At 54.7% G+C, this 25,970-nt stretch overlaps 1 protein-coding gene across 1 annotated transcript in view; it reads left to right on the forward strand.

The window, feature by feature from the left end:
- The first annotated feature begins 1,867 nt into the window (after positions 1 to 1,867).
- PLXNA2 (plexin A2) overlaps positions 1,868 to 25,970 on the forward strand; it is a 212,875-nt gene continuing 188,772 nt past the window's right edge. Inside the window, exon 1 of the mRNA XM_030302600.1 lies at positions 1,868 to 2,447. The gene's annotated coding sequence lies outside the window, so the exon portion shown is untranslated. The remainder of the gene's footprint in view (positions 2,448 to 25,970) is intronic.

The following is a 25,970-nucleotide window of genomic DNA, read 5'->3' on the forward strand; positions in this document are numbered from 1 at the left end:
TAGTGGCCAGACTGATGTTCCATGTATGCAACAAATGGGAGAAATGTTGCTCCAAAATCTTCCACCCTCTTCTTCAAATCATATTCTTTACTAAATTGCGGTTTACATACAGTCTGCTCAGAGATAAGAGGGTAGTCCAGACTGTCTGGATGGGGAGACAAGATCTACTTATAAAGAGAAATAAATAATAATACAGGGTAACTTATGGTAATTGCCTGGAGGGGTGCCAACAGTAAATGCTAAAGAAGTTCAAAGAAAAAAGCAGGTATGGATCCGGGAAAACAGCTTAGACAGATTCTGGGTGGCTCCCCAGGACACAACCAGGAGACACTGGTGAAAGTCACAGGGACACAAATTTCAGCTAATTACAACGGTGAAAGAACTTTTGAAGCATTAGCTAATTTCTGTAGATGAAGTAACGTCTAAATATTCCTGCACACACACCCTATACTGTGTTGAATGGACGATTTGCACGACCACCTGTGAGTCTAAATTTCTAACCACCACCAACCCCTTTTTCTAAGCTCCTGCTCTGAGAATTTCAAGCGATTTCCCTCCAGGGTTTCCGGGAGTGATTTTTTTTTTTTTTTTTTTTCCTATTTATACCACTGAGGACTGTGGCCACGAGAGGGCAGTAGATGGAGCTTATCAGAATACTTGAACATGTTGAGTAAACTCGAGTGTGCTCTAATGACGAGCAGGGACTACGCAGATCCTGCGAACTCACTGGGGTCCAGCTTGCAGGCCTCTTTTGGAAAGCAGAGTCCAGGCCCTGCAGACTTACTGAGACTATATGGCACGGAATCAATAGTCGTAAAAGCACCGAGGCATTGCCATCCGGAATCCAGAAACCTCTCACCTTAGGTTATTAAAATAAGTTATCTTACCTCCACCTCTCTGATTCCCCTACCAGGCAAGCTCCCAGAGCCTGAATCTGGAAAGCGCCTCTCTGGTCCGTCCCCCCCCACCCACCCACCCACCCACGCATGCCAGATGCCCAGGATCCCTAACAGAGCTGGAAGCTCGAGCTTCAGAGCAAGGCTCATCTTTGCATTATGAAAATAATAATTAATAACAACAACTTCAAACCTCATTTGACAGCTCGTTGGCTTTTTGAAATTCACCAGCAGAGGAAATTTGCTCCCACCAATTCCGAGACCTTCTTCTCAACCTCATTAGCCAAGGCCCTTTCCTCCCCACTCACCCCTCACTTACATTAAAGATGAAGAAGCGGGGTGTGTGTGTGTGCAGGATGGGGGGGGGTGACAGGTGATGCTGGGGGGGGGGGGGAGAACATCCTCACTGCCCTCACCTACTCTGCTTGAGTCCTGAGCTCCTCGCACCCGGGGCTAAACCACCTGAGCTCTCAAGGCCTCCACCCGAATCCCCAGGCCCTGGCAGATTTTCCTAGCCCCCTTGGCCACTTAAGGTGGCCGGCGGGTCCGGGCTGAGCTGGGCGCAGGGCGGGCAGCCTGGCGGCCTCCCCGCGCCAAACCTGATTCTCCTTTGTTGACAGCTGGAGGAGGAGGAGGCAGTCCCGGCGGGCGGGGGCAGGGGGGGGGGGGGGGGGGGGCGGGGGTCTGGCGGGCGCGGCGGTGCCAGCGGCGGGCGCGGCCCCGGCCCGGCGGGCGCGGCCGGCAGGGAGAGGGTTAACGCGCGCGGCCTCTATGATAATGAGCTGCATGGTAATATAGGGAGGCCGGCGCTGAGGGCTCAGCCGCCGCCGCCGCTGCCGCCGCCGCCGCCGCCGCCGCCGCCGCCGCCGCCGCCGCCACCGCCGCCGCCGCCACCGCGGGAGCCGGAGCTGCCGGGCGCAGCGGCGTCCGCGCCAGACTGGAGCGGGAGGGTGGCCGAGCGCAGTTGCTGGGAATTTGTCAGCCGGGAGGGCGAGCGGTCGGGAGAGAGACCCCGCGAGCTGGGGAGCGGTGGGGAGCGCGAGCGCCGGAGCGAGCCGAGCCAGCCCCGAAATAGCTCTAGAAAGCCAGGTTCCCGGAGGAAATGGGACTGTGACCGAACCGGGGAGCAAGAAGGGAAGGAAGCGCCGGGCTTGCTGATGTCAGAGGAGCCCGTAAAGTCGCGCTGGAAAAATCTGAAGGCAGCCGGGGCTCTGCTGCTTCCCCAGGAGAGACACCGCCAGCCACCCCCACACGCCCCCTCGGCGCCTCCGGGTTCCCCCCGCGAGCCGGCGACAGCGCGCCGCGGGGCTGCTGCGGGGCGACGGGGGACTGAGGGGCGCGCGGACCGGAGACCGAGGGGCCACTTCAGGAATACAGATAAGTGGCTGGCGGCTGGACGTGGATTTTAATGAATTTGGACTCCATGTGGATTTGGTCGTCCCCGTGATTGGGAGCTGCGGGCAGCGAAAGGGGCAGCGCGCCACCCTCGGCAGCCGGCGGCCGAGGCGGACGGGCCGAGAGCGGAAGGACAGACCGACGTCGCCGAGCTGGGTAAGCGGCGCCTGGGGCCGGGCGCTCCGAGTCGCCGGCGCTCTCCGCCCCTCTCCCCCGAGCGCGCGCCGCTGCCGCGGCCGTCTGCCTGGTCGGGGTCCCGGGCCCGAGCCCCGGGGCTCGGCTGCGGCGCGCGAGTCCCCGCGCGGGCTCGGCCACTTTCGCGGGCCGGAACGCGGCGTGCGCGCGGGTGCGGGCGGACTCGGAGCCGCCGCCTCCAGCCCCCGGCTTCCCCGCCGGCCACCGGCTCCTGGCGGCGAGGGCGCTCCGCGGCGCGGCTCAGGCACGCACCTGCTGGCACTCTGCGGCTTTCGGGAGCACGGAGGCGGCGGGGCTGTCCCGAGAGCTGGCGCCCAAAGCGGGCCTCGGTGGCAGGAGCAAAGGGAGCCTGAGGCCACTGTGGCCAACGCTCCATTTGGGGGCGTTCACTCTGGTGCCGGAGTCCCTGGCGGCCGCTGGCTGTTCCTTCCGATCGGGGGGACTCGGGAAGGGAAGGGGAATGCATCGTCTGCGCGGGGTCCCCGAGGTTCAGGGAGCGATTTCAAGGCACTGAGTGGGGAGAAGTGCTCCATGACCCTCTCCGTGCTCCCTCGTGGTCAAGCACCCTTCCGCACCATCCTCTGGTTTGAGCAGCCCGAGAGGATTGGGGGCTGAGTGAGGTAGGAGCTTGCCCAGGGTGGGAAAAGCTCCTTACAAACCATTTGGAAAGATTTCCCTCCAAGTGTTCCTTCTTGCCCCACCCCACAAGTGATGTAGGGATCTTAGAACATTCTAGCTCTCTTTCTCCATCCCACAGGTAGTCTCTATAAATGGTACTCATGGTCTGGATGGGCAAGAAGAGAGTCGCCAGAAACTGCCATTCCAGGACCGTGGCAAATGTCCACCTGTTTGGCATGACCCTTGCTTTAGCAGGAGGTGCCTGCTCAAACTCAGCTCTGAGCGATAGATCATGGGGGATGGGGTGGGTAAAAGACTTGGAAGCAGTTAAGTCAGTTAAGAGGCTAGGAACGAGAGCCCCATGAAATGGGCAGTGGAATCTGATCAGGTCTCCTGTAGGAATGTAAGATCCTAGGGTAACAGTGGCATGCCAGAAGCGCCTATGGAAGGGATATAGCAGGGACAAGACCAGTTTGAAGTCGGGGGCTGCCAGCTGGAGCTCGCGGCAAGTGGCTTGGGGGCCTGGCAGATCAGAGGAACCCACAAAAATTGTGAGATCCATTCATTCCCTTCCTGCTATTCCTAAGCACGGTGGACAGGGTCTATGACCCGCTGAGTAAGATAGGTATCTGGGCTGGGCTGGGCTGGGCTGGGCTTTTAGGACTAGGAGTCAGGTTTAGCCCTCCCCTCCCCACACAGGAGCAGGCTCCTGTCTTGCTGGGCTTCTTTCCCAGACCTTGAAACTTCATTCTTCCCTCTGGGCAGGCCTTGGATTCTGGGGCCTTCAACAGAGCAACAGAGCCCCGGAAGAGATAGCTGTGGCTGGAGGAATTCAGCCATTCCTAATTGAAATGCACAACTTTTGTGCAATCACCCCGGAAAGCTCCTGGAGTTGCTCGCAGCAGCCCTCTCTCCTCTGACCTCCTGGCAAGAGAGGAGAATTCATTAACTTCCCCTTCACCTCGCACAGCACCCTTTGAACTAATTACCTGTGATCTCTCCTCCTTGGCCTGGGGGGTCTGGAGGGGGGGTGGGGAGTGGAATGAGGAGAGGGGGTAGGGAACCAAGGAAACTGAGAGCAATCTGTCAAGATGCCTTAGCAAGGTTGTTTTTCTTGTCCCTTCTTCCACCTGCGTTACCTGAAAGAGCCTTTCCCCTCTGTCCGCCCAGCGACCCTCTTCAGGGACCCGCTGATAAAGGGAGGGCACTGCAGGCTGCCCTCTCTGCTCCCTCACTGTCCTCAGCAAATTGCATTAGGACAGGGTAGATTGGCTTGCAAAGCAGTTAAATGGAAATGACATGTGGAGCAATGTGCATTGGGGGTGAGGATTAGCAGCATCCGAAGGGGTAAAGTACCGGAAGGTCTCCTCTGCTGGAGAGTCCCCCCGAAACCCTTCTCTTTAACAGGACAGGAGGATTGGGGTATCCCACAGTCCGGAGCAGGGCAGAGGGGCTGGTTGGCCTTTGAACCCAAGTCCCCATGAAGAGCAAAGGGTGTTGTCCCATATCCGTCCCCTAAAAGAAACCATGTCAAGTGCAAGGCTGGTAACTCCCCTTTCAGAGTTGGGCTGAGCACCTATCCCCGTCCCCAAAGAGCTGGGAACCATCCACCCCCCCAACACACTTGACCATCAAAAGCCGTAGGTGTGCTGAATGTAAAAGTTCACCGTCTGTTAGGCTGGAGTCTGTGCTTAAAACGAGGTTAAAAAGAAAACCCTCAAAGGGTTTTCTCCAGTAGGCCCCTTTCCCATTTGCAAATACTTGCGATGAGTCCGTTCATCTTTATTTCATGGGCATGTTACAAGGAAACCCACGAGCAGGAGGGGAAACCGGTGACACAGTTAAATAGACGAGGTGCCGGCTGGCGGCAGGCTAAACTCCCCAGCTCAGGTACTATGGAATATTTACACCATTTGGGGGTGCATAGTCTCTAGCCTGCCTCCTTTGCTACAGCTGCCTCTCCAAAATATGAGCTTTGTTGTGGGGGCAGACGATTCCTGTCCCCAGCAACCACAGCCTCCCCCCCCCCCCACTCCCCAGCTGTCTCTCTGCATTGCCACACAGCTGTCTCCACGCACACAGACTGGGGCCCGATAGATATACTTCCGTCTATCATGGCAAGTGGAGAGGTAGGGAGCTCCAAGCCAAGCCAACCCCCCCACCCCCCACCCCATTCTGATCATAAAGAGACGAGAGCATTGTGTTGCAGTCTGTTAACTACAAATAATTCAGAACTGTCCCCAGGAAACTGCTGGAAACAGGCTCTGAGGTGCTGTCGTTTTGCAGCTTATCTGCACACCCACCCTCATCACTACCACCCTCACCCAGGGGCAGTCTATTATCAATTCATTAGACGTGAATATTCTGTTTCTCCCCCTTCACATATGCTCCGTTCCAACAATGATGAATGGAACCGATTCCCTTATGGGAAACAGTTTTTTCACTTAGTTACAAAGATTTCATGCCTGATTAGAGTAAATGAAGACTGGGTGTGCGTCCACTTCTTTTTTGGTCATTTCTAAAGGTGAGCCCTGTGGAGAAAAAGAAAGACAGTTCTTCCCGGGGTCAAACGGCCGGTTCCATGGCACCCTGGGAGGGGTGGATGGTAAGAACGAGACACCCCTTTTCTCCTCGGCTTAGCCCTCGGGCTCTCTGGGGCCCCATTCCCTGGCACTGGGGCATATGGAACTTCTTTATCTAGCTCCGCACTGTTCCATCTGGAATTCGAGGGCAGAAATAGAGGCGAGAAAGTTCTTTGTTGGGGGGCAGGGTCCCTACCGGGTAAGAGTGTCAAGGAAGAGGAGGAAGGGAGGGTGAGAGCTGAATGAAAAGGCTCAGGCCTGAGCAGTGCAGAAGTTCCCTGCTCCTATGGTTGGTTAACCATTAACCCCCTGCCCTGCCCTGGCCAGATCTCCAGCTTGGGGGAAAGGATATGTCTCAGAAGCCCAGGAGCCTGGCAGGTGTTCTGTGACCCCCTCTGGCTCAGCAGAACATTTGCTCTGTCTCCTCTTCCTGCTCCAGCCGGAGGCACAGTCCTGGCCTCCGCCCACCCTCTCCCCTCCTCTTCCCTGGCAAGGGCACCCTCTGCCCACCCCCTGCCAGCTGTCCCTTCACCAGGCATCCCCCTGTTGTTCGCGTGGCAGCACACGTGTGTGACCGGGAAGCAGGGGGGATGGTGGGGCGAACTGATGGAGAGGAGCCAACTGGTTCCGCTCAAGACCCCAAAGCCAGAGCTCTAAACTCGGGTTATACAAGGTTTCAAGCATATGTATCAACCCGGGCCGCCCAAGTTCGCTTGGGGCATGGGGTCGGGGGGAGTTTCTGTCCAAGTTCTCCAGGAACACTGGACTGTCCTAGTGCCTCTGGGTCCCTGTGTGGGCTCTTGGAGTAGGCCATTTGATCCCAGGCCACGTCAGAGCTTTTCCAGTTCATCAGACCTGGCGTCTTGAACTTCAGGAAAACAAACAAACAAACAAAACAAACAGCAGATGAACCAAGCACGCAGACCAGGAGTCAGGTGCACAGGGACAGACCCAAGTCCTGGTGTAGAAACAGTCACAGATACACAGAGAAACAGGGTGACAGCACAGGAAGGTAAGGACAGAGAGACTGACAGTGTGAATGGAGCACCAAGAGCTGAGAGCAAACACACAAAACAAGTGGGAAAGACCCCTCCAGTCGAGGCAGAAGGGATTTCTTCTGTCTTCCCAGGCAAGGGGAGGCTCCGTCTGGGCAGCCATGGGAAGCTGAAGTAGCAGGTTATATCCACTAGAGGGGGCTCTTGAAAACCAGGCTTGGCCCTAAATAGTGGTTTTTGTGCCTTTCTTTCTTTTCTTTCTTTTTCTTTTTTCTTTTTTTTTTTTTTTTGAGAAGAAAAAATTAGATATATTAGAGACTCCCAGCTGTCACTACCCAGAGACTACAGCTGGTAGGGTCCTATTGCCAGTAGGACCTCTGGGCCACCATCGTTACGTGGAGGTGGCCCATCACTGTGTACAGCAAGGGAGAGATCTGGCCCACAGGGTGTGTTGGGGGGGGGGGGCAGGGGAAGGGGATGCCCTCTCAAGTTAGCAGGCAGTCCTGTCTGCTGGCTTGCCCGACAAGAGGCTCTTGCCTTTCTTTATCAGCAGTAGACGTTCTTGGCCCAAGCCTTCACCTGCCTTTCCCACCCCCCTCCCAAAGTACCCCCCCATCCTTCTTCCAGCTCCCTAAATGTGGATTTTCGAGATCCTTAAAGATGATGGCAAAGCTGTTCCTTGAGGAGACTTTTTTTAAAAAGACTTTTCAGGAACTGAACGCATGTCAATGTCGTATCACTGATTTAAACTTGGTCTCCATGTTCTCGGTGGGAACCTTTCTCTGAACCATAATTCCCCCCCCCCTTTCATTTCAGCAGAGGACAATATGAAGAGGGAGCAGAGTCCAGAGGCTTTGAGATAATAACTGTCTAACAGGAGTATGGAAAGATATTGAAGTTGGAGGATGGGCAGAGGGCCAGGAAGTAGCATCTCTTCAGATCTGATACCTCTGATATTTCATCTGGGCTTCCCATTGGCTTCTGTTTACCTGGGGTCAAAGCAGAGGGAGGGAAGGGAGGAGAGAGAAAAGAAAAAAGAAAAACCAGATAAATGTATCAGGTTATGAAAGTTTAATCCTGCTTTTCCTTGGCTAAAATTACCTTCAGTATGGGAGATAAAAGGCAATGGAGTTGCCCTCGGAAAGTTCAACTTGTCTTTGAGAAGGGAGGGGTTGGAAGGATCCTGGGGCTCAGCATTACTAGCCCTTGAATGAACCTCTTTCCTCTGTGCCCCCCACAACAACATTCTCTCTGAAGCTGAGAGATTTTTCCTCCGAGAGTGAGAGAGAGAGAGAGAGAGGGAGGGAGAGAGGAAGGAGGCATCGGACAGAGGTACCTCCAGCACTCTTCTGCGTGGTCAGGGAGCTCACCTCCCAGGTTATCTCTTCCTATGTTTAAGCACCCTCCCTTCCCTCTGGCTTGTTTAGGGATGGGGGGTGAGAGAGAACCCCTGGAGAACCCCTCCAACTTTAGCCTTGGTTTTTGAATTGTTACGCCACCAGTCTCGCCCTTGCACTGAACCAAATAGGAGGACACCGAAAGCAGGAATTGGAATCCATTTACGCTTAAACAAATAGAAATCTGTCACTTGTGCAGTGGTAGGAATGTAGTACCATCAAGTATGAAAAAGTAATAGATCCTCCCTTCTAGAAACAGTATCCTGCGGGGAGGGGGAATGAACATAAGCCAAGTATCCTCCAAGGAAACTTCAGTATAAGTCAGGATGGAGTTAAGAGCGCGGCAGGGGCGGGGGCGGAGGGCGCATCAGGGGAAGTGAAGGCACAGACGCCCGTGGTGGAAGCTTTGGCTCCAGTCCGTGGAAGGTGCAGATTTCCAGGAGAGACTCACGTCCCTGAGAACTGTGGTTTCCTGTCAAGCATGACTGTCTGACATTCTGTCATTCCTCAGCTGCTCAGAACTACCCCTCATTCTCCTCCACGGATTTTAAAACTGACAACGCCGTAGTTTTCTGTTAGTCAACATCCGAGAGCACGATCTCGGAGGCCCCACACTCCCAAGGGGTTTTCACCTTGCATTCTATGCAAATTGCAGCCCTTTCCTGCCTCTAGAGCTGGCAGCGTGATGCCGCTGTGGTTCATCAGGAAATGTTATTACTCATCGGTATTCACATGTAAGTGTCCAGAATCCTGCTGTTCCCTCGCCCACTCTTGCCTGAATGAACTCATTAAGTGGATCAGACCCCAGAGGAAAAAACTCGGATTTTATCCCTCCACCTCGGCTGGGCAAGAGAGCCATCTCTGGCCTGTTGGCTACCTGGAGGAAGAGCCCGTCTCTTTTAAGGTTTCTGTCCAGAAAGAAATCAGGGAGGATAAATGAAAGGTGGTTAAAAGGAGATTTCGGCTCTAAGTAAAAACTTTATCCAGTCCTGTGTTGGAAGGTTGTGGTCTCCTTGCACCTTAAAATTGTTCGCGTAAGATCTGGGGTGGGCAGACCCTGAACTGGGATGGAGGGAACAAGGGGGCGTACTTGGGTTCTAAGAGGCCTTTGATCTAGGTATGCATATGTAAACATATATATGTATTTGTATGTGTATATGATGTGTGTGTGTATGAAGAGAGGAGTTTATGACAGCCCCCCCAGCCCCCCCAAATGTAGAGAACCACTAGACCCTAGTTAGTGCCTGCGGTCTTTTTCTGTCACCAGTTTCTACTTTCAGCTCTGGTTGCGAAAGGGGGTTTTCAGAACTAACCCCAGTACCTGCCCCATGTCCCAAAGTCGTAGGCCGCTCAGTCTCAGAGGGAACGAGTAATCCAGGGACAAGACGGGCTGAGAATGTCAGGGGAACCCGAGTGTCACTGCTCTGGAACTCTGGACACTCCGTTGAACTTCTCTGAGCCGGAGGCAAAGCGGATGTTCCTCCCGTTAAGGGAGAGAGGGAAGGTTCAGGAGGAGAGGAAAAGGAGGTCAAAACAAAACAAAACAAAACAAAAAACCCCACAAAAAACAAAAAAGCCTGCCTGCCCTGTAAAGGCAGGGGGACCAGAGAGCAGACAGAAGTGACAAGAGGGGATGTTGCCGCTTTGAAGTGGTTTCCTGCTTCATAAAAGCGAAAGCCCTCGGCTGGGCTGGGTAAATATTACGTTGGCCTCTGACCTCCCACCTCCCTTGACTGCTCCCCAGGCTTCCCATTTTTTTTTTTTCTCCCGAGCAACAGAGATACCTGAGGGACAAGAGCCTGCTTCCTCAACTTCAGGGTCCCCAGCAGGAGCCTTGGTCAAAGTCCGACGGGAAGACCAGGCTCCTTCCCTGTCCCCAGACCCGAGAACCCTCTCCTGGGTCAGCGAGCCCTACCTGGTCTCCGCTCCGTGTTGGCGGGTAGCAGCGTGTTCCAAGAGAGAGGCGGTCAGGATTTCACAGTCACCTGACAAGACTGACCCCCACCCTCACCCCAGCCACCTAGACTTTCCCAACAAGTCCTTTGACATCCTGTGGAATTAAACCCCACACCACCGGGGTTTCTGTTGGGCAAACACTCCTCTGAGTTTTCTCTAGAAGTAAACAAAATTCAAGCCCGCCACCCCACTAAGAGTGACCCCCCAGGGTGTGGAGCCCTTCACTTCTCCGGGCCGGAGAACCCCTCTGGGAGACACTGAGGAAAATGTTGCGAACTGCACGTGACATGGGGAAGCCACACCTGGCACCCTTGCATAGGAGGTTTGGACCCTACCGAGAGGGGTGTCGGAACAGATGGCCAGGAAGGATCTGGTGTCAGAAGAAGGTCCTGATGCACAGGAACAAAGGGCCTTCCTTCACACTTGTCACTTTCCCCTCCTCCTATAAGATTTCTCACCTGCCCACTGGGGCCCACCCACCATTTGCTCTCTGATTACAGGAGGGAGGCAAGGAGAGCCACAGGAAACTCTCGGAGAATTGGCTCCTGCCCCTTACCCTGCACCTCAGTTTCTCCATTTGTATGGCGGAAATGAGCGCTTTTCATGACTATCCAAGCACCCCCATTTGCCTTTGTTTCTGGAGCCAGGCATAGGAAGATGGTGAGGGGGTTTGGAAAAATGACAGTTGTTGCAAATGTGCAAAACTATTCTAAAATTTAGAGCAGGAATAAAGCCAAGCTGGGGACATTTTTCTTCCCTCCCTCTCTCTCTCTCTGAATTTGTTTGGAACTTTCTGAGAAAATAAGATTTTATTTAAAGAAAATGTATATGCTAAAGGTTCTTCTATATAAAAGTAGTTAAAAGACTCAATGGAGACTGGAAACTGACAGGCAAGCCACGTGTATGGCTCATGGTTAACATTTAACCAGTGAGGCTGGAATTTGAATTCTGAATTTGCTACTGCTGGGGTTTTGGTGCCTGCCGCTTTAAGAGTAGAACTGAGCGATAGTATCATAGAACTGGTAAGTTGGCATTTTTCTGGGCGTCAGCCTCCCATGGCAGGACAAGGGGAGATCTCACGGGCCCCTGGCCGCCTGCCTGCAATGAGGCTTACATCTCTCCTGCATGCAAGGGACAGTCCGTCCTGTCGTGGGACAGACTCAGTATGAAGGACCCTGGCGGGAGCGGGGACCCAGAGCCCAAGCTGGACCATGAGCCTCAGGGATTAGATCCTTGACTGGTGCTGATCACTGGACAAAGTGGCAGGGTGTCTGCTGAGATACATCGGCTGTCTTTTCTTAGCCCAAGAAGCTCCCCTACATCCAGCCGAGGCACAAGGAGCCGTGGCCCTCGTTGGAAGCGCAGAGCACGGGAAGACGGCTCTGAGAGGACAGGGTCCTGTGCGTTGACAGCCCTGTCCAGGAGCCTGCTGTGGAAAGTGAATCCGACAAAGCACCTAGATTTTCTTCTCTAAATCACTTTGGAGAACACAGCTTGAATGACAATAGAAATGGGTGTTCTGTGTAGAATGCCTGAGAAACGCTTCTGAGCGTCTGATAGCTTTCACCCAGGCTCACGTCATAGGTGTGATGCCCGAGTCCACACTGGGTGAGTAGATTGCCCTGAGGCACACAGCGAGTGGCCTTGCACTGGCCTGCACGTTCGTGGGGGCTCCTCTGTCCCAGCCCACCCCAGCACTCTTGAACTGCCCGCTTAGCCACGTTCTCTTCCCGTCTCTCGGTCCCCAGCTGTGCCCTGCGACCTCCCCACTCTGTCTTGGGTGGGAGCAGGCGGGTGCCTCACGGTGCAGCTCTAGTCCCTGAGGACCCACGTCTGCCCTCCTCTGCTGGTCCTCGGGCCCCAGGACACCCGGACCACCTCTCCGCGGTGCTGAGCCATGTGGTGTATGTAGAAAGGCCCCCCTCTCTTCGGTGGCTCCGACCGGCTTTCTTCCATCCACCGCAAGCCTTGCTATTTGCACAGTCAATGGCTCTGGCAAGGCCGAGCCGCCCCTCCCTCCCCGAGAGGCACTGTGGGCACTGTTTGTGTCTCAGTCTCTATAGACTCAGCATTGACAACTTGAAGAGGGTGAGACAATGACCAAAGCAGCTGCCCGCAGACTGTGCTGGCTGGGACGCGGCCGGGGAGCGTCAGGCCGGCCAGAGTTTGTGTACCCTGCACCTGTGAGCTTTCTCAGGCGGCCACGGCCAACGCACAGGGAGAGCTGGGATCCAGAGGCCCTGGTCCAGGCCACCTGATTGGCTCCCACCGCATGCCCACAGCTTTCTTGGCCAAGCTTTCCCCCAGCTGTGCAGTCCCTCAGGGCCTGGAGGAAAAAGCAGGGTCCTGGCCCCGGGAAGCAGCCATTTAGAACCTCCGGACAGGGAGAGGCAGAATGCCCGTCCAGGTTAGAGAAAGACAGGAAGCTTCGCCAGAAGCCTGCCCAGGTAGAAGAAAGGTACATTACTTGCAGAGATTGAAGTTATTGCAATATGATTTAATTTGATTTGAACATGCATTTATTGAATATCTACCACGTGCCAAGAGTAATGGGAGGAATGTCACCGTCCGGGCTCTTGACAGGCTTGCAATATGGCAAGAGAGGCAGAGGGATGCAAATAAATGACGCTCAGACAGGTTGAGTGTAAGTATTGCAGGAGGGTGGCGGAGAGGGAGATTAACCAGAGCCATCTGACCCAGAAGGCGCCGCCGAGGGAGGGGATGAGCCCTACTTCATTTAGGGAATTTAAACAGAGGTTGGAAGGTGACAGCCAGGTCTCCAGAAGGGATTCCTCTGTGGAGCAGAAAGGTATAATGGGTGACGGCTGAGATCCCCACCCACTGGAGTCCCTGTTTGCTGCTCAGTAAATACGATGGAGGAAGAGGCTCCATTGGAAGTGAAGTCGACTGTTGGCCCTGGCTCGGGCTCGTGAGAACGACCCGGAGCTGCTGGCCTTCCTTCCATAGTAAATCAATCTGGTTCTCACTCCTTCGCCCCCACGACTCCCCTCAGAGCAGGGTGCCGGGAAGGCTAGGCTGGGCTAAGCCCTGGTCTCCCCTGGAGCCAGAATTCTCCGTAATCACGTTCAAATGAGTACTCCGTCTCCAAGCAGGGGCAGACCGGTGGGAAGCGAGTCTTGGTCAGCTCTCTGCCTGCACAGCTCCGACTTCTAATCGTTGTCATAAGCGGGACGGAAACAGCTGCTCACTCCAGTCTATTATCAGCTTGGTTGGAGACAGAGAAATTTAAATGACAGTACGATGCTTAGCGAAGAAACGAAAGTCTGTGTTAAAAATAAAGAAAACAAGACAGCTTGTTTCATCGAAATGGAAGGGTTATTAAACAGCCCTGAATTAATCAGTGATCTGCCAGGGCTGGGAATTGCAGAGCAGCAGAGGGCCAGGGGAGAGACCTAGGAGAGGAGGGTGGGTGGGTGGGAGAGCAGTCCCAGAGGGGGCAGGAGATGCCTTTGTCCTTGGGCTGGCTTCAGGGACGCGGGAAATATGCCGGTCTTCAGAGGGGGAAGCGGCAGCTAATTCTCTGCCCCACAGATACGAGCAGATAGGGGGCCCCCAGCTACTCCCCTTACAAAGCCCTGCTTCTGGAATCTTGCCATCAGCCACCACCTGCACCAGCCCTGGGGGTTCTCTACCCTGTGCCTTCCCACCAGCCGGGACCGAGGGGGAGCCAAATGGCTTTGTGTGCATGGCCAGATGCCCCCCACCAGGCCTTTTCCTCTTTCATGGGGGTGGGTCCCCAAGAACTCAAGCGTGAGTTGGGCTCCTGATGCCCCACCCCCCATTCCGCAGCACATCCCTGAGGATGACCAGAGTCTTGCCCACCTGGAGGCAGAGAGCGATCCCTGGAGTAGGTGATCTCTCCTTGGAGATCTCAGCTGGTGGCTCCTGCCTCCAACCCCAGGCAGCAGGGTGACATGTTTGACCCCGGGAGCCCGAAGTCCCCGCCTCAACACATCTAGTACCTTTGCCAAAATATTCCACCCCAGATATACCTGTCTTCTCACCTGTGAGGGGGTCCTGCTGTGGCCGCTGTCCCTCACAGGCTGCGGGAGGGGTAGGTTAATGACATAGCATATGGGAAATGCTCAATGAACCCTCAAATCACTGCACACATGGCTGTTTGCATTATGGGGGAGGGGGGAACCAGGTCCTGAGAACTAAACGGCAGAAGAAAGGATTTCCAGAGGGCACAAGATGGGTCTGGTAGAGAAACAGACTTGCTCACCCCTTGGCAGGGGCACGCGACGAGAGGCGGTGGCCAAGCACACCCGCAAGCACACCCGTGTGCACGTGTGCACCCATCCGGGTGTGCAACATGTTGGATCTTGAATCAATCACTCCAAGAGCATTTTCTCTGCTCTTTGACCTCAACATTCTTTCTCCTCACCCCTCCCTCCCCCCTGCTTCCCTCCTGGCTGTTTACCCTTTTCCAGGCTCCTCTCTCACACCCCATTCATCATCTGGGCCAGATTCTCACTCAGGGAGTTCTTTTCATCTCCTGCCCCAGGTCCCCCAGCGCTGCACCAGCCTGCATTCCCCCTGCTTTCCCTCCAGCACATTCTTCTCCCCGCGTCAGCCTCTCTGATAATTGTGCACTTCACTTTCCCTCAAAGTTAGAGCGGGGGTCCTCGATGTCCCGAGCTGATAGGACTGCAAAGGTCTCAGGAAGTCTCTCTTTTCCCGTGTCTACTCATCAAGGGGCTTAATGCCACTCCAGGTGTTAAGGGTCCTGCAGACCGAGTGCTTGTGCATCTCAGCTCAGACAAGCCCCGTAAGCAGACAGATCTCTTTCGGGAATGCCAACCACCTCCCAGCCCTACATGGCTCCCTTTTATCCGGCTCCAGAGCACTTCCCCTGCTCGGTTGTGCATGAGTGTGAATGTGCCTGTTACTTAAGAGAGGCTGCCTGGCAGCTCAGGATCTTTTCTGCAGGAGCTCAGCGTCTCAGACAAAGAGAGGAAAATAATAGAAACAGAAGGTGGGAAGGTACAGGGTGGGGACCCAGCCTGCTTAAGAAGCTTCCCCTTAAAAAGGAGTTACAACTTTGTATTTGAAGGCGGGCTGTCAGTTCAGAAAAGCACCGGAGAGGAGGAGATGCGGGGGAGGATCGGGGAGGGGAGTTTCACCCTACATGCTGGCCAGAGCCGGTCTGGAAAGAGCCCGGAGAACACGGAGCTCCAGCTCAGGGACTGTCTTCAGCATCGTCTCCTCCTCCTCCTATGGGCCAGCTTTCCTCTCTCCTCCTTCCCTCCCTCTTTCCTGCCAAGGGCACCTGGATGAATCACCAAGAGCAGCAGAAGTGGCCCTTAAATCACCCTCAAGGTGGGAGGAAGTGGGGGTTGAGGTTGAAAGTCTGGGGCTCAGGGCACTGGGGAGAAGGGCTACAGGGACCCGCGACACCCACTTCCTCCCGAGAGGCCAGGACCCTCAGGAGCTTCCTCGGCATAAGGATCACCTGGCTGAAACGGAGCCTCCAGCCTTCATCCCCAGCACACACAGGGCAGCCCTTGCTGCCGAGCAGGTGGTGTCCTTGCACAGTGTTTCTCCAAAAACAGAAACCAGAGTAATTGATGTTTATTCAAAGCTTGTGGGGTTAGCAGAATGCTTTCACATTCATAATCTCATTGAGCCTCACCAACAACCCTGTGAGGTGTCCTTCAGCAGATGGAGGCTCCAAAAGGTTAAATAACATGTTCAAGGTCACCGAACTAGGAAGTGGTTGAGCGAGACCCGAGCCCAGGTCTCCTCTCTGCACCTGCTGCCTGGCTACATGCACTGCAGTGAGCTTGACCCCCTGACGGAAGAACCCTGTTCTGAAGCCTCCCTAGGGGAATCGCAGCCCACCCCACTCTGCTCTTGATCCCGCTCGCTGTCAGTTGGCCGCTTACTATTATAGACATGTCGTGTGATCTGTGAACTTGTGCAGGTTGTGGCTTTGGAGCCCTCTTGCCAAGACTTTTCCTGCATGAAAAGTTGTGCATCCTGTGCTGTGCATTCTTCACCGGCAGAGCTGGCGCCCCCCCCCCCGCCCCCACACACACCCCAGCTGATCCTTCTTCATCCTTCTCCCCACCTCATTCACCTCCCAGTGACACTTGCTCTTTCCCCAGCGGGTTCAAGATGAACGCCAGCCAGGGTCCTTCCCGAACAGTTTGCTCCCTTCCTCACTACCTCCACCCGTTATGACAAATGGTTGAGCCCCGTGTGTTAGTCCACACCATGTCTAAGCGCAGACTAGTCACTGAGAAAAGCCAAGGGGCATCCCGTCTCCCCTCTCCCCTGCGCTCCATGATTCAGACTGAGCACAGAATGGAGGGAAGGGCATCCTGCTACCCCTGCACGAGATGCTGAAGAGCATGAGGGATTATTCCTGCACTCCAAGAGCCTCTGATTCGATGGATAGGACACAGTCGCATAGCGAGAGAGCCACCCTGGCAATGCAGTGTGTGCTAAAAACAACAGTTGCTGAATGACTTTGGAGGAGAGACAGGCGATTGGGGCAGGGAGGTCCTAGAGGTTTCCTGAAGCTTTGAAGGACGGACGGGGTTTGGATAGGCAAAGAAGAAAGTGGAGACAGGTGGAGGCAGCTGCAGAGGTGAAATTCTGCAAGGTGTCCTGGGGACTCCACACGTGAACCAGTTTGTTGGGAGTGGAGTGCCTTTGGGAGCGGTGGAAAGGGAAGCTGGACAAAGAAGAGCCAGCTTGAGGAGAACTTGAACTTGGGTGCTTGGCCGTCCAGCCTCAAGCCCCTCTGGGCAACCGAAGGGGTTTCCACGGGTGGATGTCACACTCTGGCCATGTGCCTGGCAAAGTGAGACAAGGAATTTGAGGCACGAGGCACACCGGGCAGGATGTCTGTGGCTGAATTAGCTGCCAGTGGCTTTCAGGGTCCGTCTCTGCAAATAGTCTCCGGGACAGTCTTACATGTGCCTTTTTCAGGGAGACGCCACCAGGCTTGCTGGTCAGGAGGCTCACTCTCGAACTTTGGGGAAGCCTGAGTTTTGGGAAAGGACAGTATTTTTTTTTTTTTAATTTTTTTTTTCAACGTTTATTTATTTTTGGGACAGAGAGAGACAGAGCATGAACGGGGGAGGGGCAGAGAGAGAGGGAGACACAGAATCGGAAACAGGCTCCAGGCTCTGAGCCATCAGCCCAGAGCCTGACGCGGGGCTCGAACTCACGGACCGCGAGATCGTGACCTGGCTGAAGTCGGACGCTTAACCGACTGCGCCACCCAGGCGCCCCGGGAAAGGACAGTATTAAAAAATGGATCTCGAGCTGGCACGAATGGCTCCTTTTCCTGCCGCGAGGGTGAAGCAGCAATGATGGGGAGAGCTCCTTGTTTCTAGAGCACTTCCGTGGCCAGCCTTGGGAGCCACCAGGGAGGAGAGAGGCAGGGGCTTCTGCAGGAGAAGCAGAAAGTGCCGGGGACTCGGGCAGGGTGGGGGTGGGCCATTACAGTTTTCCTTCAAGAGGAGAACGACTGGGCAATTTATGGAGAAAGTAAGTGGGATTGAGGGCCAATCCATTGCCTGAGAGCTGAGATGAATGCCTGGGGTTTTGTTTGGATTTTTTCTTCCCTCTCCTTTTCTCTCCCTTTCCCTCCCACTGCTGTGAATCGGAGCTGTGTCATTATTCTTTGAAAACATTACGGTTAATGGCAGCATAATATGCCATTATATGGAGTAACTGTAATTTATTTAACAATTTAGCCAGGCACTTTCTACCCTGTGTCCTGCTCTCCTGCCCCATTTCAACCTCAGAGTTCGTGGCTCTCCTGCCTACAGTAAGGATGGGGCGAGAAGGTAGGAGACACATCTCCAGGCTTCTTGGAAAGGTCATTTGAAATGCCCCTGAAAAGAGAGTTCGCCAGCTAGCAAACCTCTTGCCACAAAACAGCCCCAGAATCCACCTTGTAACCGATATCTCGACCCGGGCCGCCCTACCCCAGCCTGCTCCATTACCGAAATAAAATGGGAGCCTCAGGTTTTGACCTTTAAAATAAAGTACTTGCCCGATCTTACTGATCATTCTACTGATTTTTTTTTCCCCCAGACCAGCGATAAGAGGGTTTGGTCAAAAAAGTAACATCTAAATAGGTAGGCAGGGTGTAAGGGTGAGGACAACATGGGCATCAGAAGGTCCTGCTTCCTAGCAAAATGACACTGGCCTAGTTAGTCATCCTTCCTGAGATTCAGGTTTTTCATCTGTGAAATGGGTAGGAGAATACCCATCTTGCAAGATAATCACAGAATTCTCCACCGCATATGGAAAGGATCTAGCACAGGGTGCCACGTAGCATGTGGGTGACAAACGCTAATAATAACGTTAGCCCCCTTCTATTATTATTGTTATAGAAAACAAATGGCACTTGCTGTTTTATGAAACTCATGGCCCTCAGGTTATGAAGTCTCCTAGGATGAATCTGACTCGACTTAGCAAAGCCGTAGCCCCCCTTTTATGCCTAGTCTGCCTTTGGAAGGAGCCTGAGAAGTCCTTTTTCTATCCTTTAAACCCATAACGTTGACCAGAACAGTAACCCCACTTCTACGATGGTTGAAGCAGGGTCCGGCTTAGAGTCCGGGGAAAAGCGGGGTGACCTTTCTAGGCCCCACTGCAAAGGGCAGTCTTGCTCCGGGGCCTGACCTGATGCTCAGAGTCCCGCTAATTCGCAGAAATTCTTTCTGCCCCAGGGGTGAGGTGGCCATGGCAAGGCGTGTTCCTCCCTGGCCATCCCCCAGAGGGGGTTGAAGAGGGCAGAGCCCACGGAAGGGGGAGGGGGAGGGGGAAGGGGTGGCGGGGAAGGCAGCTGCTTGAAATTGATTGCTTCTGTAGTTTAGTTTAGACCATGGGCTCTCTCAGCGCTGCCCGGGTGGCGACCTTTAGATAATAAAGGGAATTCTGGGAGCTTTCTGACAGGCCCATGACATATGGGGCAGGTCTGCGGGGTCAGGCGGTGTATCTCCCTGCTCCCGGCCCCAGGGTAATGAATCTTGTTTTGACTTTGCAAAGCCAGCCAGGCAGTGCCCCAGAAAGGAGCCGGGCCCCCTCCCCTCCGCCACCCCTCAAGTGAGTGTGCGTCTTTGGAACCCTTCATAATTCAGGGAGACAACTCCAAGCTTTTACAGCCTGTGAGGGGACAGGACAAACACTGCATGTTTTGCTAAGGCCCTGGGAGAGCTGGTGTGGTTTCCAAGGCCCCATCAGAGCCCACTGGGAGAGCTGGGGAAAAAAAAAAAAAGCGACAGAAAACCCTGGCCTGGTATGAAAAGGCAGTGGTTCCCCGGGGGCGGGGCCCGGAGGAAGAGCCGGGGTGGGGTGGAGGGAGTCGCAGCTTCTCCCATAGGGCTCTGGGGGCCTGCAGGTGACATACCGACTGTCCCCGGCGGGAGCAAGCAGACGGGATAGGGAACACGCTGCAGGAAGAGCCCGACTGGTGAGACATGGCAGATGCCGATTCTGCCCCCGCTGGTGGTACAGCAGTGAAAGGCAGCGCCTCGGAGTTCTCCGGGTGAAAGGGTGTGCACCCTTGCTGCCCTCAGTTCCCACACGGATGTGAAGAACCCGATGTCTCTGATGCCTGGGCCCTGCGATGGCTTCTGCAACCGCGCGCACGCACGCCCATTTTCTTTAAAAGAACGACCCCCCCTGAGCCAAGATGGTAGAGTATCTTATCCACCCCCTGCTGTGTTCGCTGGCTAGGGCTGCTGTGACCAAGTGCCCGGACTGGGTGGCTGCAGCAGCAGAAATGTGTTGGCTCACAGTTCCGGAGGCTACAAGGCAAGATGTCTGCAAGGCTGGCTCCTTCCAAGGGCCATGAGGGAAGGGTCTGTTCCAGGACGTTCTCCCTGTCCCATCGCTGGCCGTCTTCTCTCCGTGTCTCTCCACTCGATCCTTCCTCTGTGCCTGTCGGCCTCTGTGTCCAAGTCTCCCCTTTCTGTAAGGACACCAGGCATTTGGATTAGGGCCCAACCTAATGACCTCATTTTCATTTAATTACGTCTATAAAGTCACCGCCTCCAAATACAGTCACATAACTGGAGGTCAGGACTTGGATAGACAAATTTGGGGGTTCGTGATTGAATCCCCGACGCCTGCCTGCCCGCCTTTCTTGCCAGCACCCCCAGCGGCTGCACTCTGCCCCATCACTCTGCCTCTGCCCGCTGTGACATCTGAGACGTAGGGTCCATGGCCGTCACGTCGTCATGTGGGATTCAGAGCGGAGAACCACCCACAGCTCTGGTCACCAAGCCTCACTGCCTCACTGCCCGGAATATGGGTTCCTCTTGCACCGCTGATGGGGATTGGTAGAGCCTCCTCAGATTTCCATCTCTTACTCCTTGGTTCTCGGACGTTGGCCCTGGCTTCCCCACCTGTGACAGGAGTCCCCCACACTTGACTGGTAGGGCATCTCCCCTCTCACAGTGCGAGAAGGTGGCTGGATAGAAACCGTCACCAAAAGTCGTCTTCACGCCCAGGGGAGGGCCACAGTATCATCGATTTCTCCTTCTCAGGGAAGGATGCCAGGAGGGCATGTAGGCAGAGGCCCGTTTTCTCCCTCACTTTCTTCCTCTCGCTCTGGGGCGAGATGTAGCCACTTTGCCTCACATAACGGCACGGAGTCTGGGGAAAAAATGACATTCGATTAATGAAGCAAATGCAGCTGGTATAGCAGTGACATCTAAATTGTTCCTTTGGTCCCTTTATTTTCTGTAGGAAATTCTCCCTCTCCCCACAACCCCCCCCCCACCTTTTCCCTTTAAATCGCGTGCATAAAATACGCTAATAACAATCTTCGGTGTCTGTGCATGAGTGACAGCTGAAATAAGAAAAAGACTAATCGTACCTCCTGCAGCCCTGTCACATGGAGATTAAATGAGCCTCCCTCCCGCCCCTCCATGTTCCCCGCCCCCTCCCCCACTCTCTCCTCTCTCTCTGGGTCTCTCCTCAATGAGAATCATGGGCATTTGAATAATAATATTATAGACGCCATCAGGGTGACAGTGGGGAAAAAATCAGCCCAAACCCATGATTATTCCTTCAATCTAATAATTATTTAAATACCAGATAGCTCCTTTTACTCTAATTGAGGCCTTTCAGCTGTCGGCATTACCCGGGGCCTTTGCGCTCGCCCTCTCGCTCACCTTGTGCTACCCAACGTGCCTGGACTACCTCCGAGGTCCGTGTTAGACAGAGTGACGCTCAGGATGTTTGCATGTATGACTGTGCGGATGACATTATGACGGGTCCTTCAAGATCGTTCCGCCACAGGGAACGAGCCAGGGCCCCAGAATCTCACATGTAGACCTTTTATCTTCGTAGACCTGAATTCATAGAAGTCTTAAACCCAAAGGAGCCTTCTGAGGTCACTGGGACCAGTCCCCTGCCTCTGGGTAAACGTATTCCTGGACAGCGGTGGGGAAAATTCACTGTTGGAAAAGTCCAGGCTCCTTGGCAGGAAGCCCAGGAGTCCTCTCCAGATGGGATGTCCCCCTGAATATCTAACTTCAGTCTCTCCTGCTGCAGTTCTCTTTGGGAAGAAGGGGCTTCCTGGGCTGAGACTACATCTGACCCGTCTGTGAGGTCACCTACCCCCCAGAGGGATGTGGCATGGGGCACCACAGCCCCCAAGTCACAATGTGGGTGCCCTTCCTGCATGTGACGACTGCTGAGGCTTAGAATAGGTCAGAAGAGGTCATTCTCCCGACACAGAAAGGAGCCATGGGCGGTGGCTTTCTCACCCCCCACGGCCCTCAATCCCTGGCCTTCTTGAGCCTGCCCCGTGTACCCGCTCCTCGCCCAGGCCAGGCTCAGGCCGGCCCCTCACGGGACTGCCACCAGCAGAGTCACCTTCTCTCCCCCAAACTGGGCGGTCTCCAGGCAGAACACAACTGACCCCCAGGACCCTTTCACCTGCAGCAGAGGAAGCACTAGACTTTTTGTCACCAGGTCCAGCCTGTCCCTGACTCATCTGGGGTCACAGTGGACAATTTGTCTTCTTTCCGTGGGCTTTTGTTTCTTTGTTAAAAAAGAAGAAGAAGGAGAAGAAAGAAAAGTAGTGGATTGAAGCAATCTTACAATCCCCTTTAGCACAGGCCCCGCTCCCTGCATGTCGGGCCCTCCTCCTCAGAAGGGAGAGCTGGCAGAGAGGACCGACTTCACTCTGCCGCGGGCGAGGAATGAGCTGGAAGGGCAGCCCGGGAACAGTGGCTGACTCCTCTAACTGCACGGCCTTCATTGCCACGTGTACCTCCTCTCTGTCCCCATCCTGGCTGTGTGAGCCACTTGCTCGGTGCAGTTGTGTCTGATTGTCATCTCCTCCCTGCTTTGCCCTTGGCACCGACAGCAACGGGTCTGGGAGGTGTTAGATGCCTCGACTGCCTGTCACCAACACCTGCCTCCTGAATCCTGATCGGGGCGGGGGGGGGGGGCGTCATCAAGGCCTCCAAATAAAATATTTAGTGGCACTTGCTTCCCAAAGAGGCAAGTGTGCCTCTCCTTGGCGTCAGGAGTGCTCTGAGTAAGGTGTCTCCGCGGGCTTGGCTGATAGAGCGCGCATCCTGGTTGGGACTAGGGTTGGGGAGAAGACAGAATAAGCAAGTGTCGCCTCTTGAGAATGCATGTGGCAAAGTGACTTCACAAACAGTCACCGAGAGAGAGAGAAACAGAGAGGGAGAGAGAGAGAGGTGACAGGAAGAAGGAGGCATCATGGAGAGAAAACTCCCGAGGTTGACATCAAACAATTGGGGTTAGGAAGAAATGCTAGGGTCCCCAAGTCATGGGCACATGCTCACTGGTTTCTACCAAACCGAGGATGGAAACTTCATTCTAAGACCGATCATGGAATGATGGAGTTCAAGAAGAGCTGGAAATATTGAGAAATAAATTATTAATAGCATGGGCTGATGTATCTCGAACATTTCCAACGGCCTGGACGTCATTCCAAGCGCTTTATCTGTGTTAACTGACTTCATCGTAATAATCCGATGAGGTAGATGCCGCTACTAATCCCATGTTGTGTAGATAGTGACATAGCATCACAGAATGGCTGAGGACCTTGACCAGGTTTACACAGCTGTCAGCTCTGTTTGAATCCAAGCATCTTGGGTTCAGAGCTCACGCATTTAACCATTAGAGCACACTGCCCGTCACCAGAGGCACAACCGTTCTGCTTTCCGCTGAACTCAGACGGGAGACTCAATCCTTGCCAGCGGGGCCCCGCTTTGGGATGGCTACCTGGTAATAACCAGCCTTGGCATAGAGAGACGGAAGCTCTCAACTTGGCTGTTAAGTCTGTTGTCCTTGTGAAAGCCACACTCCCAACGTGGACTGTGAGCGTCCCTGGCCAGCCCTGCACGGCAGATCGTGCCTCCTCTTAACCCCAGCTCACCAGGGCCCATGGCTGCCAGATCACAGGCCCTAGGGGCCGTCTGTCCCAGAGCAGATGCTGACTGAGGGACGAGAGAGAAAAGCCCACTGTGGTGGTCTGGTGAGAACTCCTGGCCTAAGCAGCCTTACCAGGGAGCCTGGAAGGACCTCAGTCTCAATTACACATTCTAGGAGCAAAAGGAAAGAAGCTCAAGGTATCACTTCACCTGAAAGAAGAGATCTTACAAACTGGTTAATTCAGGCCCCCTTTATTTTAAGATGAAGAAACAGGCTCAGGGAGATGCCAAACAAGATTAATGCCATAGTACTCCTGGGTGACACAGGCAGGATTTGAATCCCTGGCTCTTCCTCCTGCCCCATGACTTCATACCTTCTAGGCATCGGGCCAGTTTTCCCATTCATAGTTCATAGCTCCCAGGATTCTGCACCTCCACCAGCCTCCCTGCAGGCTGCAGAGAGCTATGTTGGGACTTGTGCAATAGTATGATAGAGAAGATCACCGTGGATCCATTCCCTTCCCGCGATACAGGCTTCACCGGGTCAGAGAGAGCCAGGGTTCAGAGGTCTACCCGCAATGTTTATTCTCATGGAAAGGAAGAATATGAACAAATAACGGAGCTCAAGAGCTCTGGCAGGATTCCTGAAACACAGTCTCCTCGAGAGGCTTCCGTGATAATAATCACGGCTGACACCGGTTGAGCATTCACCGTGCGCCGGGCGCCATGCTCAGAGGTCCCCGTGCCATCTCATTCACTCTCATGACAACCTTAGAGGTAGATTCTATCATCGCCCCCAGTCTGCCAGAAAGAGACGGGAGACTTGACTTGCCCCGGGGCCCAGATGTGTCCCCCAAGTGTGCCTAACAACAAAAGCCACTCCCTATTCACACTGCCTCACATGGATAGTGGGCAGGGGGCTGAGGTGGTTGATCTTAACCTCACACCGTGTCCTTTGAAGTTATCTCTGCTCCCAGAACCTTCTCCCTCCAGCCACGGGCTGACCGTGTATGTGCAGGCGTGTTGTGGAGAAGGCAAGAGCTCGGTGCCCGGGTGTCTCAGAGCACACTTTCTAAAAGACCAAACCCCATGTGCAGGGTGGTGACACTTAACCACCCTCCTCACAGCTCCTGGTGGGAGACCGCACTCCGCCTGAAACCAAAGGAGCTTTTCTACCCAGAGACGGGGACATGCTCGGAATGGTCTCTCGTAGTTCCCGGGGGCCGGCTGGAGAATGTGAGCATTCTGTTATTTCCTTTCTACAGCTCCTCTTGAGGAATTCACGTCCTGCTACCGGCCCCAGGACGTAGCTAAAAATAACCTCTGGTTTTCAAACCGAAAGCTCTGTCTGTCAGGAGGCTTTGCCGGTGCGCGCGTGGGGCCGGAAGGGCTGTGTCAAAGTCGCTGAGGTCAGCCCGGGCCTCATGCCGCTGTTGCTTTCCTCTTTCCAAGGAAGCCTGGGGCCTCATGAGTCACCCCAGAGCACCCCAGTGGAGCCTGGTTGGAAGAGGGCCGTCAGGTGGGGCCTCCCTCTGGCACCGTGGTGGCTGTTGGGCCTTGAGGAGGGGCCTTTCTAAAGATACAGAGCGAACGCTGTGCGGATTTCCAAGGTGGCGCCTGTTCTGATTCTAACCCGTTCCGGCCAGATTAACGGGGCCGAAGGGGACGTGACGCTCCTAAGCCGCCTTGGAGCAAAGTCTCCATCCTTGGTACGGGTGTTTCCATTCCTGCCGCCCCCTGAGCCCAGAGTTCCGTCTGGACTTGCCTGAGAAGGTTGCTGGACAGTCTGTCCAGCTGGAGAACAGATTTGTCTGCCAGACAGCTCGCTGCCTCCTCCTGCTGCTGCCACCTGCTGCTTCAGCCACTGTCCCTGTCCCTAGAAGTCAGAGACGGTGCTTAGAGATGGGACAGGCTCTACTCTCTCATCCTCTGCCCGGGAGTCTAGAAGCTCTCCACAGGAGCCCCACCGTGCCCTTCTGGGCAGCTTCCGTAGAATACAGAAAAAGCTTTAGAGCTTGGGGATCAGAGGAAAAGGAGCAAAGGAGTCAGGACAGGAGGGCGACTGGGCTTCAGACAGGACAGGCTGAGGCCTGGCGTTGACTTCGCGAATCCTTAAACAGTCGCGGGGCCCCAGCAGTGGCTGAATGAGGCTGATCCTCAACTCGCCTCCCTTTGCGCCCACATTTTCCAAACCCAGAACTCTTGCCCAGGCAGGTAACGCGGGACTCAGGTAGCCAGTCCCCCTCTGCAAGGAGGCCTGGCTCCTCCCGTGCTGCCCCTGCAGAGAAGCAGAAGTTGAAGTAATTTCTACCCGACCCGGCCACCTGCTCACCGGAGAGGCAGAACGACCCCCCCCCCCGATCCCCGCCACCCCCCCCCACCATCCGCAGGGTGGAGGGGATCCACCCTGCTCCCTGGGGCTCCTCAGGCTCCCGAATGGTCCATGTGGAAACCCCAGTCCTGACAGTGTCTGTGTGGTTCATTTTTCTAACAAGTTGTAACAGCTAACCATCAGGGCTTCTTCTTTCTG

Source organism: Lynx canadensis, chromosome F1, assembly GCF_007474595.2.
Source record: "Lynx canadensis isolate LIC74 chromosome F1, mLynCan4.pri.v2, whole genome shotgun sequence".
NCBI lineage: Eukaryota > Metazoa > Chordata > Mammalia > Carnivora > Felidae > Lynx > Lynx canadensis.